This window comes from Nematolebias whitei, chromosome 10 (genome assembly GCF_014905685.2).
Source record: "Nematolebias whitei isolate Nwh7 chromosome 10, NemWhi1, whole genome shotgun sequence".
In the NCBI taxonomy this organism is placed as follows: Eukaryota; Metazoa; Chordata; class Actinopteri; order Cyprinodontiformes; family Rivulidae; genus Nematolebias; species Nematolebias whitei.
In genome coordinates this window covers 8,740,077-8,756,813 of record NC_056507.1, presented here as the reverse complement: position 1 = coordinate 8,756,813, position 16,737 = coordinate 8,740,077, and positions in this window count along the sequence as shown.

The window sequence follows — 16,737 nt, the reverse complement described above, 5'->3', positions numbered from 1 at the left end:
TGACCAATCGGCAATCTTAATTTCTCTCAAAGGTAAATGTCCCTTACCTGCTGGAGCTGCACTGGGAAAAATCAGAGAAAAAATTGTTTAACATTGTCAGTGGGGATTCAGACACGTGTTATCCTGAGTGTTTAGAGGAATAAAATCTATTCCATTTCAAAAAGTTTGGAAAAATGTAAAAAAGCTGAATAAAGGCTGTCGGCCGACACCATGAGCAACTGATTACAACAGTTTTAAACAGGAAGTAGCCTACCACATGCCTTAATGTTGGCTGATAAGGCAAAAATGCCTCACTAAATGTCTCAGGTAACACCGTGAGCTTCACTACCTCCACATTACAGCTATCTTGTTTGTTTGTTTGACCGAGGTTAACTCACACTGAGTTATATTTCCTCGTGGGCATAGCGATCTTACCATATCTTCTTATAGAAACAATTCCTGAGTGTTGTTCATACTGTGTTAATGCTACGTGTTTGTCTCTTGATCCTACAACTGTCACATTCGGTTGTTTTAGGTTGTTTTCACACCTGATAGTCCGGTTGACTCGGTTTGGTTGGGGACCAATATTCATAATATTTTGTTTACATTTGAGCTGGTGTGGTTTGCATTCACACTGCACTGTGCAGTCGAGCCAACCTGTTCGAACCAACCTGTTCCCCTACTTACCTGTGGTGGCACTGCACCAAGAACTACTGAAAGAAACGATACAAGAACCTCTGAAGAAGACACTTCTTCTTCTTCTTCTGGAAATGCAAAAATGGAGTGGTGTCAAATTTTTGCGGTTTTAGGAGTTCTGTTTTGTCATTTTTCTACAATGGACTCAGCATGAGCAGAAGATGAGGCAGAAGAGCATGGAGAATGTTGTTTTTCACACAAGGCAAGCTGACAGCTCCATATGAGGTAAGAGAAATGCGTGTTTGTTTGCCCTGCGCTGTAATCCACTTCCTGCTTGTGGAGCGGTGCCTGGTCTGCTTATATTCACACTGTACTTGAACCACGCAAGAGTTTTCTTCTACCGGACCGAGACCTAGGTTTTTAGGTGGCCAGAGTTCGCCTTTTTGTTCCGTGACAGAGTTCGATGGCACGTTCACACCTCCCCAAACGAACCGGACTTCCTAGGTAAACGGGCTAGAGTTCGGGACAACAGGGCCCGTGTGAATGCATCCTAAGAAACCCAAAGTGTAAGCAGGGCTCAGATGAATGAATAAAAATGATTTGTTTACAAAAAGAGAAAACACAAAAATGCTGACTCGTTAGTGAATCTGCTTACTAAACACAGGAATAACTCTGGAGGCAAGGGCACTCAGAAATGAATGTGATGGTGTGTGCATTACATGTAATGCTCCCCCACTGAGATACAGGAGAGCACCAATTACCCAGAATATGAATCACCTGGTGAGGAGGCAATTAGGTTAGCAGGGCAGGCTATGTCAGGGGCCATTCCTTAGAGAGGGGGTACTGTGGGAATACAGTACCCCCCTCTAAGGAATGGCCCCTGACATTCTAAAAACCATCAACCTAACTTGGGTAGGTGGTGGGGAAAAAAGCTAAAGGCCGGAGGGCACCAAGATAAACTGAAAACAATAATGGCCCTAGGCGCATACATATAGAGAACAAAACTTCGGGTGGACGTCCCGGAGACCGTCCATCACCAAGGAGGAGCTCCAGCGGACAGTCAGGTAACCCTCCATCACTAGAAAGGAGTGACGAAGAAACCATGGAATCTGCAGCTGGTGTAGAGACTTGGGGGGGATCCAGGTGGCATTGAGACCTGGGGGGCTGCAGGTGCTGTCAAGACCAGGGAGGCTGCAGGTGGCATTGAGACCTGAGGCGCTGCAGGTGGCGTTGAGACCAGGGAGGTTGCAGATAGCATTGAAACCTGGGGGGCTGCAGGTGGCATTGAGACCTGAGGGGCTTCAGGTGGCATTGAGACATGGGGGGCTGCAGGTGGCATCAAGACCTGGGGGGCGGCAGCTGTTGTAGAGACCAGGGGGACTGCAGGAGGCATGGAAATCTCAGGAGGCGTGGAACCCTCTGGTGGTGCGGAACCCTTTGGAGAAGAAGAGGAAACAAGAGAGTTGTCTTCCAGGACCCTCTCGGAGGCACAGGAAGGAGGGAGGTCCTCATCCACTGAGACACAGGAAGAGCGGGTTGATGATGATTCAGCCTCACCAGGCTGCACGGGAACCTTAGGGTGGTGGTGTGTGTGTGTGTGTGTGTGTGGGGGGGGTCAGTCTTGGCTTTACACCTCTGGGCGTAAAAAATATCACTTGGTAAGCAGATATGAGGAGCATCTCAGGCCGGGATGTCAGCATTTCCAAGATCTCATTAAAATATTTTTTCTAGCTTTGATCCTTTCTGCTGCAGTCGCACGAAGAATATTATTAATCCACAAATGTGTGGATGATTCACCTGGCCCTCTAATGGTGGCAGATCAGGAACCAGATTCATCATCGCAGGAGCCGGAGACATCGAGGGCCTGAAGACTGAAAGGGTGCGCCTTGTGTATGAGTGGAGCACCGGAGCATAGAGAGGAGCCTGAGGAGGGCGTGACAGAGGGAAGAGGTGAGGCACCAGAAAACAGCTGGGTGGTGAAGCACTGCAGAGTGCAGACTCATCTGTATAAATAAAGGTTGAATGAAAAAGAACCTCGGAGAGGAGACAGATGCTGGAGGGGGTTTGGTCCAACAAGAGTCAAAACACTTGGAAGACTTTATCACTAAGCAAATACCCCAGAAAGGCGATCTCCTGTCAACCTCCTCTTTCAATCATTGTGCGGTCCTCCCAGCTTTCTTGGGCAAAAACTCAAAAAGAGAGAACAGCTTGCTGGGTTTCTGTGAGGGGAGCATTCTGTCATATTCGGTTGTTTAAGAAACCCAAAGTGCAAGAAGGACTCAGATGAATAAATAAAAATGTTTTATTTACAAAAAAAGAAAATAGAAAAATGCTGACGGGGCAGTGAATCTACTTACTAAACGCATAACTCTGGAGGCAAGGACACTCGGAAACAAATGAGACGGTGTATGCAATACACATAATGCTCCCTACTGAGACACAGGAGAGCTCAGCACGTAAAGGGGAGACACTAATTACCCAGAATACAAATCACCAGGTGAGGAAGCAATTACTGGTAGGTGAGCAGGGCCGGCACATTCCACAACAACTTGGTAACGTGACAGTAGACGTAGCCCACTACTGGAGTTTTAATGAGGTATTTTAAGCTACTAATAAACACGATGGATGATGATCATTTTTGCATTATGCCATTGGTAAGAGGGAATTATTATTTTTATCTTTTCATATTGGCTAGTGATTTTTTTTCCCTAAAATTGAACTTAGGCTACACTGTGTTTCTTAGACTGTGGCTAGGAGGCGTGAGAGAAGTGTAGCATGCTCTATTCACACAAGGAGAGCTGTTGGTCAGGCTACTCTTGTTGTGCCATTAACTCTACAATAGTTATAGAATCAAGTGTTTACTTTTGCAGACAAAACTACATGTTAAACAACCCGTGCAGAAAATGGCATCTACTTTATTCAAAATGTTCTGGGGGAGGACCCCTAGACACCCCCACCAGGGTGTCCTCACCACATTGCAAATACTTCTGACGCCAATGGCCATCACATTGTTCAAGCCAAGAGCTATTGTCAGCACTGGGGGCTAAGCAGCCCTAAAGGACATGTTCTAGAATCGGCTGAAAATGAGTCCCACTCCGGCCCTGGCTCAGGAACACGGATGCTAACGTGTGCTCAGGAACACGGCTGCTGACATGCTCGGCAGAGAACAGAGTGGGTGGTGAGGTGATGCTGTAAACTTCTTACTCTTTGTGAACACCTCCTGTAGCAGAAATAACTCTGGGTTCTCTTGGAAACTAGTTTCTGTTCTGGGAACTCTTTGTTTTATGAACATTAATGAGGAGCTGACAGGTGTTTGCTGCTGACCAGAAATAAACTTTTCTTTCTGAATTCCATCAAACTCTTAGTAATTCTACGTCTTTGATCTGTTTTTGTGTTCCAGTTTTAATGTTCTTCTGGTTTCTGGGGCGATCGTGGGTTTCTAATTACGTTGGGAACATTTAAATTTGTTTTATTTCTGGTTTGTGCAGCAGGATTAAACATGGGGGGGGGTCTCTGGGGGCTTTCTACATGAATCGCTCCTTGAAATGATCTCAGGAGGACGGCAGATGTGTCTGTGAAACACTCAGCTCTAAACAAAACTCATCACAGCTTTCCAAACATTTCTGCAGATTTTATTTTGAAGATCTTGTCGTAAAGACCTCGTTTGGAGGTGTTGAGGACCCTGACCTCCTGCTGTAAAGCTGTCGCTGCTCCTCTGGGTTTTACTTGTTTAACTGCACACTAGCAGCTTCCTGCAGAAAGTTACTAACTTCTCATGTGTCTGCTTGGTATTATGGGATGTAACGTAAATATCACCATGTTGGAGGGCTTGTGTTAGCACGACTTACTGATTTTATCTGACCTCGTGTGTGCATGTGCATGTGCATGTGCGTGTGTTTTGTATCATCACACTGAAGCTCAGTTCAGACAGAAACATGTTAAAGTCTCCACTCCAGGCCAGAGCAGCCTCTCCAGCTCACACTTCTCCATCTAATTGCCTCGTAATCTCGTTATTTGTTTCCTCTCACTTTCTTTTTTTTTATTGGGGGCGGGGGGGTCAGTCAGTCTCCTGCATAATATTCTGCTGTAGAGTTTATTATGACACATGATTTAACAATAAATCAGCCCAAAGTGATAAGAGGGAGATGAGTTCACTGCAACATGGCTCTGAGGGCTGATGGGGGGTGGGGGGGCTGTCACTGTGGTGTGTGTGTTTGTGTGTAAAGACAAAAGAGCACAGCATAAAAAGGAAACTTGAATCAAATCTTGTAGAATTGACTCCTGTGTCTTCCTGTTGTCCCCCAGTGTCTCTGCTGAGACCATCTGTCTCCTTGTGTTTGAGTCCAAGGACACTTTATGACTCAGAGGACCCCCTGATGGGACTGGCTGATGCCTGCTTGTTTCTATACTGTCACCAGCATCAAGAATCTGTCTGGTTCTGAACAAAACACTCCCACTCCCCCCTGACGTGTCCTCTGGTGTCCTCCTTCTGCAGGGTCTCAGTTCTCCAGGTCTGTCTCTTCAGCTGAGACCACCTGCTTCCTCCCACCTGACTTCGTTACTCCAGACATCAAGCTGTAAAAGCAGCCTCCCTGCAAGTTTCCTGGGAGTTCAGCTGAGCAGCTCATCCATTTCAAAGAAAAGCTACCTGACGTCTCTGTTAGACCTTTACCTGGCAGGAAGAAGAAGAAAGAAGAACAATAAAAAAGACAAACACGACAAGGGACAGGGAGCAGGACTGAGGGACGACAAGACAAGGACTCTATTAACTCTCCGAGGTGTCAGGAAACAGGAGACAAACTCACACCGGTGCTACAAAATAAAACTGGAAGCTAAAAAGTGCACAACTGAAAACCGAAGTCAAACAAATGTTCTCACATCAGGACTTCCAGGTGTCCTTAGGACACAACCGGAGACAGAGACAAACGAGTTCACAGCTGACTGGAGTGGGCGGAACATTAATACATTAAAAATGGTCATTTGTATTTCGTCCATCTTGTTTTTAGCCGTTAGTCCCAAAGTTTTCAGCTTCAGCTCTCCTTCTACAACCTTTGGAATAACTCTGATTCAAGATGGCTGCCCCAGCTAATCCACTGTAGCCAACAACAAAAAAACAGCAACAACTCAGACATTTTTACAGATATGGAGCTGAAACTCAGCGTGGTGGTAGCTGAGAGTCATCCCTGAGGGCCAACGGCTGGTGTCACACTTTACTGTGTAGTATTTTGTGATATTTCACATTATTTGTTTGATATGACCGAGCGTCTTTAACTCAACAGAATAAAAGTTTTAGTTTGAAAGGAAGGGATGAAAGGCGGCGGGTGACATGCATTCCTTCACAGTAAGCAACCTTTTATTATTTAAACTTTCATTTCTTTATTCCTGCTTCCTAAACCTCTGAAAAATCTCCCCTTCAATCACTGGACCATCCTCACTGACCGCATTGTTCTGCAAAGATAACAGCAGAACCTTCTGACCCAGTTTGGCACCAAACATACGGGAGGCCTCAGACGATCGATAACGGGGACGGTAGCGCTCGTTTTCACCCCGAGGCTGTGACTGTGGCCCTTTACATCCTGACTAATTGATCTGCAGAACTAAAAGGGTTGGGTGGTGGGGTTCTGATGATCCAAATAAACCATCTGAGGTGGTCCAGATGGTCCAAGCTTGAGACATAATAAACAATCTGAGCCAGAACCAGGACTATTTGCAGAAATGAGTCTGTTTGTTTTAGATAAATGAACAGAATGGGTTGTTTGATCAACAAAAGCTGCACTGATGAGGATCTCCCTCTGACACTGACCCAAACAACCCGAACGACCCGAATGACTTTATAATGTGAGACGGGTCACTGACTGAGAGGAAAATCTTCAGCTCTGTTCTGCTGGACCGTCTTCTGGGTTTGTGCATCAGCGTTTGTGTTTGTCTCAGTTTCAGCAGCACACTGAAGCTTTCTGCAGGAGACGGATCTTGTTCTGGTTCTGGTTCTGACCGCTGCATTACTGTTTAAATCTTAAAGCGATGATCGGCTGACAGAAAAGGCGTTTCGGCTGAATTATTGTGGTGTTTGTGAAAGTTATGGGATGTTTCAGCAGCGTGTGGTGAAGTTCATGCAACAGGAAGTCCAAATCTGGTTCTTCTTGTCCACCCTGGACCATCTGCCTCTGTCGCACCAACCCTCTGCAGATCCTCCTTCACTCCATCCTGAGGTCCTCCTCTGTCCAACATGTCCATCTCAGCATTGTCTCAGAAAGCTTCAAACCTTTAGCTGAGCTGGCTGAGCGTCCAACAGAATCTGTCTCTCTGCCTGTCTGCCTGTCTGTCTGTCTGTCTGTCTGTCTGTCTGTGTCTGCCTGCCTGCCTGCCTGTCTGTCTGTCTGTCTGTCTGCCTCAGCACTATGAGAACAGTCCAATTAAAGCAATACTTTTGTGCTCCAGTTAACCCACAGGAACATTATGTAAGCTAAACTGGGAGGAGGAGGATGTGTCCACGTCTGCTCTGTAAAAAGACCTCTCGTTTGAATCTCTCATCGTCCCTGAGCAGCACACGTCTGTCTTCATTAAACCTGTCTGTTGTCTCAGCCTCCAGCAGGTTTCTCATCACAGTCGAGCAGATTGGATGACGTCAGAACTTTCTGCCTCTCAGCAGCTGCTTGTGCTCCGGACAAAGATCCTGGAGTTCTCGTCCCAGAGGAGGTGCACGTGAAGGTGGACCTGAAGGATAATTAAGACCCGAGAGCCGAGACAATAAAGGAGGAGCGGCCATCCATCAGTCCATCCACCTGTCTCTTATCTGTGGTCGGTTCACCTGGGGAACAGGTCCAGGAGAGAGACACAGACCTCCTTCTCCTCATCGACACTCTCCAGCTCCTCCTGGAGGACCCTAAGCTGTCCCCAGCCTAGAGAGAAAATATCATCAAAGAGTTCTGGGACCGTCTTCGGTTTCCTACTTAAGAGGAGGCATCCAATTCAGAGTCTGAACCTCCTCAGCCTACTTCTTTAAATGAGGAGGAGCAGCTCTACTCCCAGCTCCTGACCACATCTCTGAGTCTGAGCCTGGCTCCCCTACAAAGGAAGATATTTCTCGCTGCTTGAATTCAGGGTCTGGTTCTTTAGGTCCTGGTCCAGACCTCTTGAGCACAGGCACTGGAACGTAGACGGGACATTAAATCCAGAGCTTCAGCTCTCTGTCACAACACAGACCGGAGCAACGCCTTGATTACTGCATACAGAGTTTTGATCCATTGGTCCATCTCTCAGTCCAACCCAACCCAGAGGGAACATGAAACCTGCTCTCTTTAGGACAGAGAACTGGACCGGGTCTCATGAGTGACGAGCAGTTTGTGTTTGTTAAATTTAACATCCGAAGCCGTTTCAAAATAAAATACAACCGAAAAGATTTCACAGTCAGTCTGTCCTCGACGTTGTCCCTCCTGGTTCTGGTTCTGCTGGAAGTCTTTTCTCTCCCGTGTCTCCTGCTGCTCCAATAAGAGACTTGAATCCAAACTGATTTTCTTTCTTTTCTGATAGAAAATGAAGCAGCGTGAAGCAGCGTCTGATTACAGTCGTATTGATTCCCGATGCAGAGTGACGAAGAGTTAAAAGCTTCAGAGTTGATCTAAAAAAAAAAAAAAAACATCTGGAAAAGGCTTCATGTGCTGCACAGAGCCCCACGGTCTGATGGGAAATCACTGTGTCCTTCTGTCCTGCTGAGCTGCACTTGTCCCCAGAGACACCGATGGTCTCCATCCTCCTGCCTCCCTCAGGGTCGATGGTTCTGTAGACACAGAGCGGTCTGGACAACAAAAACCTTTTCTTCTCAAACACAACCTCAGATGGATTTTATTCCATTTCTAACAAAGTCAAACAAACTGTGACATCACAGAACTGTCCAACCAATCAGAGCCAACGTTACAGAGAGCGGTCACAAAGGAAAAACTGGGTGCAGTCCCTGACCCAACAGAACCTCCCCCTGAACCAGAGCTCTCACTGGTTCTCTGTAGAACTTTCTCAGTCCCTCTCATGGTTCTAGAGGAGTTCTGGCCCATTCTTCTTTCCATCGTACCTTCAGTTCAGAGCCTTCATTGAGGGTTCTGCTCAGCTCTCTGAAGATCAGGCTGAGGTTCTGGACATTGACTGGACCGTTGCAGCACCTTGGTTCTGTTCTTTCTGACCCGTTCTGTTGTGGATCAGCTGTTGTGTTTGGGATCATGGTTCTGTTGGACCCAGTTTGGTCAAAGTTTCAGTTGTTCGACTCCAGAATCCCTTGGGCTGCAGAGGAGTTCCTGCTCCACTCAGTGACTGACAGGAGCCCAAACCATCAGCGCTCCACCACCGTGCTGACAGCTGGAAGGAGCTCTTTGCTGCAGTGCATTCTGGGTAAATATCTGTCCTTTGGTCTGGTTCTGGTCCAGAAGTCTTGTAGTTCGTTTAGATGAAAGTTGTGCTGCCATGTTGTTTTTAGAGAAGAGGTCATGACCTTTGACCTGCTGACTGAGGCGCGTAGAGTCATTGCACAGTCTGAGCTTCAGGGTGAATCAGCTGTTTAAATGTTTCCACATGTGAATAATCTTTCTCTAAATGACCTTTGACTCTTTACTGAGTGATAGACAGCAGCAGCTGCTTCTCTGAGGTTGTTGAGGTTGTTGATTGTGTTGTTCTGAGATTTTGCTTTTGGAAACTTTAATTCCTCTTTTTCTGGATGTAAATCACATTTTTTGGATGATTGTTTCTTCTGGCGTCAGATGCTGTGCAGCTGGAAGGATTTTTACTGAAACTTTTTTAGTTTTGGACATTTGTTATGATGCTTAACCATGGCAACAAGGCAGTTTTCTACAACCAACAGCAGCTGATTAACGTCTCAAAAGCTCAAATAATATCTCAACTACAGCCCCAAATCTCAAATGAGTTGAAAAGGATGTTCTGTGGATGCATTCTCATCTACCTGTCAGCTGTGCTCGAGTGCCTGACCACTGAGATCCTGGAACTAGCAGGAAATACGGCTCATAACAGCGGAAGGACAGGATCGTCTCTTGGCACCTACAGTTGGCTGTCTGCAGCAACGAGGAGCTCGGCAGACTGCTGGGAGGAGCGTCCATCGCTCTGGGAGGAGTTCTCCCCGGCATTCGGGCGGTCCTGCAGCCCGGAGGAACTGAGAGGCCAACCGAGTCTGTTAGGACGGATCGGACGGCATCTGCAGCCAGTTTCTTGGGATCCACTGTGGGATGGATCTTTACAAGAGATCCTTCCTGCCTACGGCCATCAGTATCTATAACATCTCAATGAAATGAGGATAACGAGTTACAACAACAAATAATTTCCCTTTGGGATTAATAAAGTATTTTTGAATTTAATTTCATTTAATTTAGAACCCGATCAAGTCCACATCAGATTTATTTTGTAAAAATAAAAAGTTTACTGTGGTTCCACGGAGCGAACCGCTGCACACCCAGACTGGCTCACGGTGCGGCGTCCATGAAAGAGTCCATGTTTTCATCTGATGGACACGCTGGTCCACCGCTGATCCAAACACGGAATGTGAGCTCTGATGATCCAGTTCTGCCTCCGAAAGGTGCAGGACAGAACCAGCAGACGAGACATGGCAGGGGAGATGCAGGTCTCGCTTGTAAACGAGTCCCTGAGGCTCAGTGGGAACCAACAGTAGAACCCAGACTTCAGTTGTAGAACTCCTCCCCGAGCTTTAGTGAGACAGAAATAAAGTTTTAATTCTTCCACACGGGGGGGGGGGGGGGATCAGTCCTGTTCATCTGACCAACACAAATATGAACCTTCAACTGGAGGAAACTAGAATTTGTTCAACAGAACTGTGTTTCCTTTGACAGAATTTCAAATTCAATGCATAAACGGAGGTGGAACAACAGTTAGCTGCCCACACTCTTCATTACTCTCTGCTGAAAGTTTGATTGTGTTTCTGTCAGGAGTTTTAATCACTGAAACACCCCCCCCCCCCAACACCCCCAGGCCAGCAGGTCCGCTGCCTTCAACACTTTTTTATATAAATCAGAAAAACTCAACATTTAACGTCTGTACAGAATCAGAAAACAGGTGGAACAAACTACAGGGAACAAAAACAGCTTGATCTTCAAAATGTGGGAGACGAGTTAATGAACAACATTCATGAGGGAGTCTCCAAAACGTTTCGAAACATCTCAGAATGTCTCGAAATGTCTCAAACCATCTCAGAATGTCTCGAAATGTCTCAAAACATCCCAAAATGTCTACGAACATCTCTCAAAATGTCTCAAACCATCTCAAAATGTTTCAAAATGTTTCAGAGCACCAGAAAAATTTGAATTGAATTGAAAAAACATCTCAAAATGTCTCCAAAACATTTTGAAACGTCTCAAAACATGTCCAAATGTTTCAAAATGTCTCAAAACATCTCAAAATGTCTGGAAAATGTCTCAAAATGTTTCAAAATGTCTCAAAACATCTCAAAATGTCTGGAAAATGTCTCAAAATGTTTCAAAATGTCTCAAAAGTCTCTGAAACATCTCAAAGCATCTGTTTCCTCAGTCTCAGAGGTTGGAGACAATCTCCAGCTTGTCTCCAGCTTGTCTTCAGACTGTCTCCACAATTTTACTTTACCTCTGCAGGATCTGTCCTCTGATGGACACTAAAGAATTCAGAAGATATTCACATCACGTTGCCGTTTTTGTTGAAATAATAAAATGTTGTTTTTTTTTATTATCAGAGAATAATCTAAATTTTATTTCCATATCCTGATAAATGCTGTATAAAAATAAAAGCGTAATTTCTCCCACAAATGTAGAATTTTCAGTCAACATTTTAAAAGGCGAAGCTTTGCCGTCCCGTTGCATTTGAAGATGCTTTCCTTTTTCTTATGAACCAGAATAATGAAACCGAGGATGTTGCAGCGTCCATCAATATTCATCGTCACAAACTGTAATAAGGAGAAATCATTCATGAGCCGTCTAAGAAAAGTGTTGTTGATTGTTTTTCACTCTGCATGGATAACCTCTAATCCCGAGACCGCACGTATAAAATCCTCCACATGATGATGAGTCTGACTTCATCTGCAGCTGTTCGTTGTTTTTCTCTGAGATTATATCAACATGGAAACATCTTCTGTCAGCTGCTCTGCTGCTTTCAGAGCTGAGAAAGAGCAGAATCTCTTTCAGATAAACAATAATCCGTTATTTCAACAAGAAATGTGCCGCAACACAAAATCTTCATTTTATAATATTCAGCAGATCGAAATTAAAGTAAAAATGTTGCTTGTTCAGGAGTTTAATTAAAACTCCACTAACAGGTTTTATAGGATTTATTAACCTCAACAATCAGAATTAAAGCAGACAAATGTCAACAGAGCCAATTCTGACAGCCGAATGATTTGAGCTGCAAGCAGCTGAAGAAGCTGAAAGCAACTGAAAAGGTTTAATCTCTGAACTGTTAATGTGAGCTGAATTTGAACAGCTGGCATTTTCTGAAAACAGGAAAATAAAAACAAAAAGCAGCAGAAAAACAGCTGAAATGTGTAGAAAAAGCTGGAAAGAACAGAAATGTAGCAAGAATTGACTGAAAAGCTGAAATAGGCAGAAATAATCTGAAAATAGAAAAAATGAAAAAAAAAATTAGCAAACTAAAACTAGCAAAAAGGTAGATGAGAAAGCTAAAGAGAGCTGAATTTATCAGAAAGCATCTGAAAGAAGCATACAAATGAAATTATTAGAAATAAGCATAAAATGTGCATATCAGTTAAAGAAATGCTGAAAAGGGTCTACAATTAGCTGAAAACACCTAAAAGAAGCTGAACAAATGGGAAAAAAATACATTTAAGAAGCTGAAAGGAGAACGAAAATCTGAAATGAGCTCAATGAAGCTGAAAAGAGAAGAAAACAGCTGAAACGAGAAGTAACAGGTTGTAAACAGCTGAAGGGGTTTGAAGGATGTGGAGAGAGCTCCATTCATTTTCAATGAGAAAAACATGGCCGACAAAGCTAAATTCTGAAGAAAGTAAAATCGACGTCAACACCAGCAGTCGGAGCAGGAATGTCCTGAAGGAGCCGAATGTTTCGGGACATGAGCTGTTGAAATAGGAGTGAAAGAGATTAACTAGTTACGAGCTGAAAAACGGATGTGAATAACGAGAAGGATTCAGAAACCTTCAGACAATGAAAGATGAGCATGAGTTGCATGCTGCACGTGTCCCTGAGCTTTAGCTGTAAACCAACACTTCCTGCCACCAGGCTGATGGGAGTCTGCAGAGACGTGATTCTTAACCGTGACAAGAAAATGTGCCGATAGAGACAGATGAGTTCCTGAGAGCGACACTCCTCAATCCTTTCAGCAGACGGTGGTGCTTATCTCCACCGAGCCGGCGCCTTGCAGTGTTTTATTTCTATCTTTGTTTCTGCACGAGACTCCTTTCACTGAAAGTCCACAACAAGCAGGGCAAGGTCACCAAACCACAGCAGAGATGTTTGTCAAAGGAAATGAAACCAAGAAAGTCATAAATTGGATTCTTTCTGTCCGTCTGGACCGTCTGCTGCTGCTGCTGCATCTGTTGGGCCCAAATAAACCAGATGGTTCATTGGACCCCATTTTAGTTTGGTAAACTTAAGTCAGGACTCCAGGTCCAGAGTTCTGATGATAAGTCCAGAACACTTCCTGTCAGTCCTCATGGTGCCAATAGCTCAGAGCTATGTAGGCAAGAATGCCTCCAGTCAGACCGAAGAAAGGAAATGACTTTATCAGACGAACAACAAATACTCACAGAGTACACAAACAGGGTTTGGACTGCGCACATCAAAACAGAACTGGACACAACGAGACAAAACTGGACAGAATGAGACAAAACTGGACAGAACACAATGAAACAAAACTGGACAGAATGAGACAAAACTGGACAGAATGAGACAAAACTGGACAGAACACAATGAAACAAGACTGGACACAATTGGACAGAATGAGACAAAACTGGACAGAGCAAGACAAATCTGGACAGAACGAGACAAAACTGGACAGAACGAGACAAAACTGCACAGAGCACAATGAAACAAGACTGGACACAACGAGTCAAAACTGGACAGAACGAGACAAAACTGGATAGAATGAGACAAAACTGAACAGAACGAGACAACACTGGACAGAACAAAATGAAACAAGACTGGACACAACTGGACAGAATGAGACAAAACTGGACAGAATGAGACAAAACTGCACAGAACACAATGAAACAAAACTGGACACAACTGGACAGAATGAGACAAAACTGGACAGAATGAGACAAAACTGGACAGAATGAGACAAAACTGGACAGAACGAGACAAAGTTGGACAGAATGAGACAAAACTGGACAGAATGAAACAAAACTGGACAGAATGAAACAAAACTGGACAGAACGAGACAAAACTGGACAGAATGAGACAAAACTGGACTTAACACAATGAAAAAAAACTGGACACAACTTGACAAAACTAGACAAAACTGGACAGAACAAGACAAAACTGGACAGAACAAGACTAAACTGGACAGAACGAGACAAAACTGGACAGAACGGGACAGAACTGGATTTGTGTTCAGTCCCCTGAGTGTGTCACAACACCATTCAAGCATCCATATGTAAGCTGACTATCATCCGTCCATCATGCATCATCTGATGCATGATGGACGGATGATTGGTAGATGATTAATGGATGACTGATGATTGATGGAGGATTGATGATTGATGGATGGATGATGGATGGATGATGGACGGATGATGGACGGATGATGGATGGATGATGGATGGATGATGGATGGAAGATGGATGATTGATTGATGATTGATGGATGGATGATGGATGGATGATGGATGGATGGATGATGGATGGATGGATGATGGATGGATGATGGACGAATGATGGATGGATGATGGATGGAAGATGGATGCTTGATGATTGATGGATGGATGATGGATGGATGATGGATGGATGATGGCTGCCTGTCCTGCTGACCTCTTCATGGTCGTCCCACAGAAACAGAACCAGCAGTTCTGGACCATGGATCAGCTTAAAGCTCCTATTGACCCGTCCTCCTCACCTGGACGCCTCTTATGCTGATGTGCCCTCATGAAAAATTCAAACGGTCACAGATCGTAAATCCCACCACTCAGAAAACAAAACACCAGAAAGTAAATAAAATATCTTTCCTCCAGCTGGACACGAACAAACAAAACACAGTCCAGTGAGAAAATGTGGCTTAAATAACAGAATGTCTTCCCAGTCAGCACACGCCTCCTGCTCCTTAAGCTACTACTGCTGTTGTTGTTGTTGTTGTTGTTGTTGTTGTGTTGTACTGTGTACACGTAACGAGCTGTTTTACCAGTGGAGAAGGAAGCTCTTCTGACTTCTCATTTAATTTCAGTCACGTTAGATCCAATCAGTGTTTCCACAGTAGCAGCCGTCGTCTCTGCTGACAGAACCGAGCAACAGCCGCTTCTGGATTCTGTCACAGACAACAAAAACATCAACGAGCCACGTGCCGCAGCACATCCAAATTAACATTTTATAAAGTTTAAACTTCTGAAAAAAGAATTTGATCAAATGTATTTATTTATACTTAGACCGGGCAGCACGGTGGCACAACCGGTAGAGCTGCTGCCTCTCAGCGAGCAGGTCCCTGGTTCAAATCCCGGTCCAGGGGCCTTTCTGGGTGGAGTTTGTATGTTCTCTCCGTGCATGTGTGGGTTTTCTCCGGGTACTCCGGTTTCCTCCCACAGACCAAAAACATGCATGTTAGGCTGACTGGTAACTAAATTGTCCCTAGGTGTGTGAGAGAGAGAGAGAGAGAGAGTGAATGGTTGTTTGTCTATGACCCTTTATATATGTGGTCCTGTGATGGACTTGCAACCCGTCCAGGGTGTACCCCGCCCCTCACACAGTGATGGCTGGACATGGGCACCGGCGACCCCCGTGACCTGAAATGGAAAAAGCGGGTAAAAGATGATGGATGGATATACTTAGACCTATATAGAAACAGCTGAAGTGTGTTTATCTACAGAAACAGCTGATGATTGTTTACCTGCAGAAACAGCTGGTGTTTGTTTACCTGCAGAAACAGCTGGTGTTTGTTTACCTGCAGAAACAGCTGGTGTGTGTGTTTACCTGCAGAAACAGCTGAAGTGTGTTTGTTTACCTGGAGAAACAGCTGGTGTTTTTTTTTTTTTACCTCCAGAAACAGCTGAAGTGTCTGTTTACCTGCAGAAACAGCTGGTGTGTGTGTTTACCTTCAGAAACAGCTGGTGTGTGGGTTTACCTGCAGAAACAGCTGGTGTGTGTGTTTACCTGCAGAAACAGCTGAAGTGTGTTTGTTTACCTGGAGAAACAGCTGGTGTGTTTTTTTTACCTCCAGAAACAGCTGGTGTGTTTGTTTACCTGCAGAAACAGCTGAAGTGTGTTTGTTTACCTGCAGAAACAGCTGAAGTGTGTTTGTTTACCTGGAGAAACAGCTGGTGTGTTTTTTTACCTGCAGAAACAGTTGGTGTGTTTTTTTACCTGCAGAAACAGTTGGTGGGTTTGTTCACCTGCAGAAACAGCTGAAGTGTGTTTGTTTACCTGCAGAAACAGCTGAAGTGTGTTTGTTCACCTGCAGAAACAGCTGGTGTGTTTTTTTACCTGCAGAAACAGTTGGTGTGTTTTTTTTTACCTGCAGAAACATTTGGTGTGTTTTTTTACCTGCAGAAACAGTTGGTGTGTTTGTTCACCTGCAGAAACAGCTGAAGTGTGTTTGTTTACCTGCAGAAACAGCTGAAGTGTGTTTGTTTACCTGCAGAAACAGCTGAAGTGTGTTTGTTTACCTGGAGAAACAGCTGGTGTGTCTGTTTACCTGGAGAAACAGCTGGTGTGTCTGTTTACCTGCAGAAACAGCTGGTGTGTGTGTTTACCTGCAGAAACAGCTGGTGTGTTTTTTACCAACAGAAACGCTGAAATGTGTTTATCTGCAGAAACAGCTGAAGTGTTTATTTTCCTAGAGAAACAGCTGAAGTGTTTGTTTACCTAGAGAAACAGCTGAAGTGTGTTTGTTTACTTGCATAAACAGCTGAAGTGTGTTTGTTTACCCACAAAAACAGCTGAAGTGTGCTTGTTTTGCAGACGTTGGT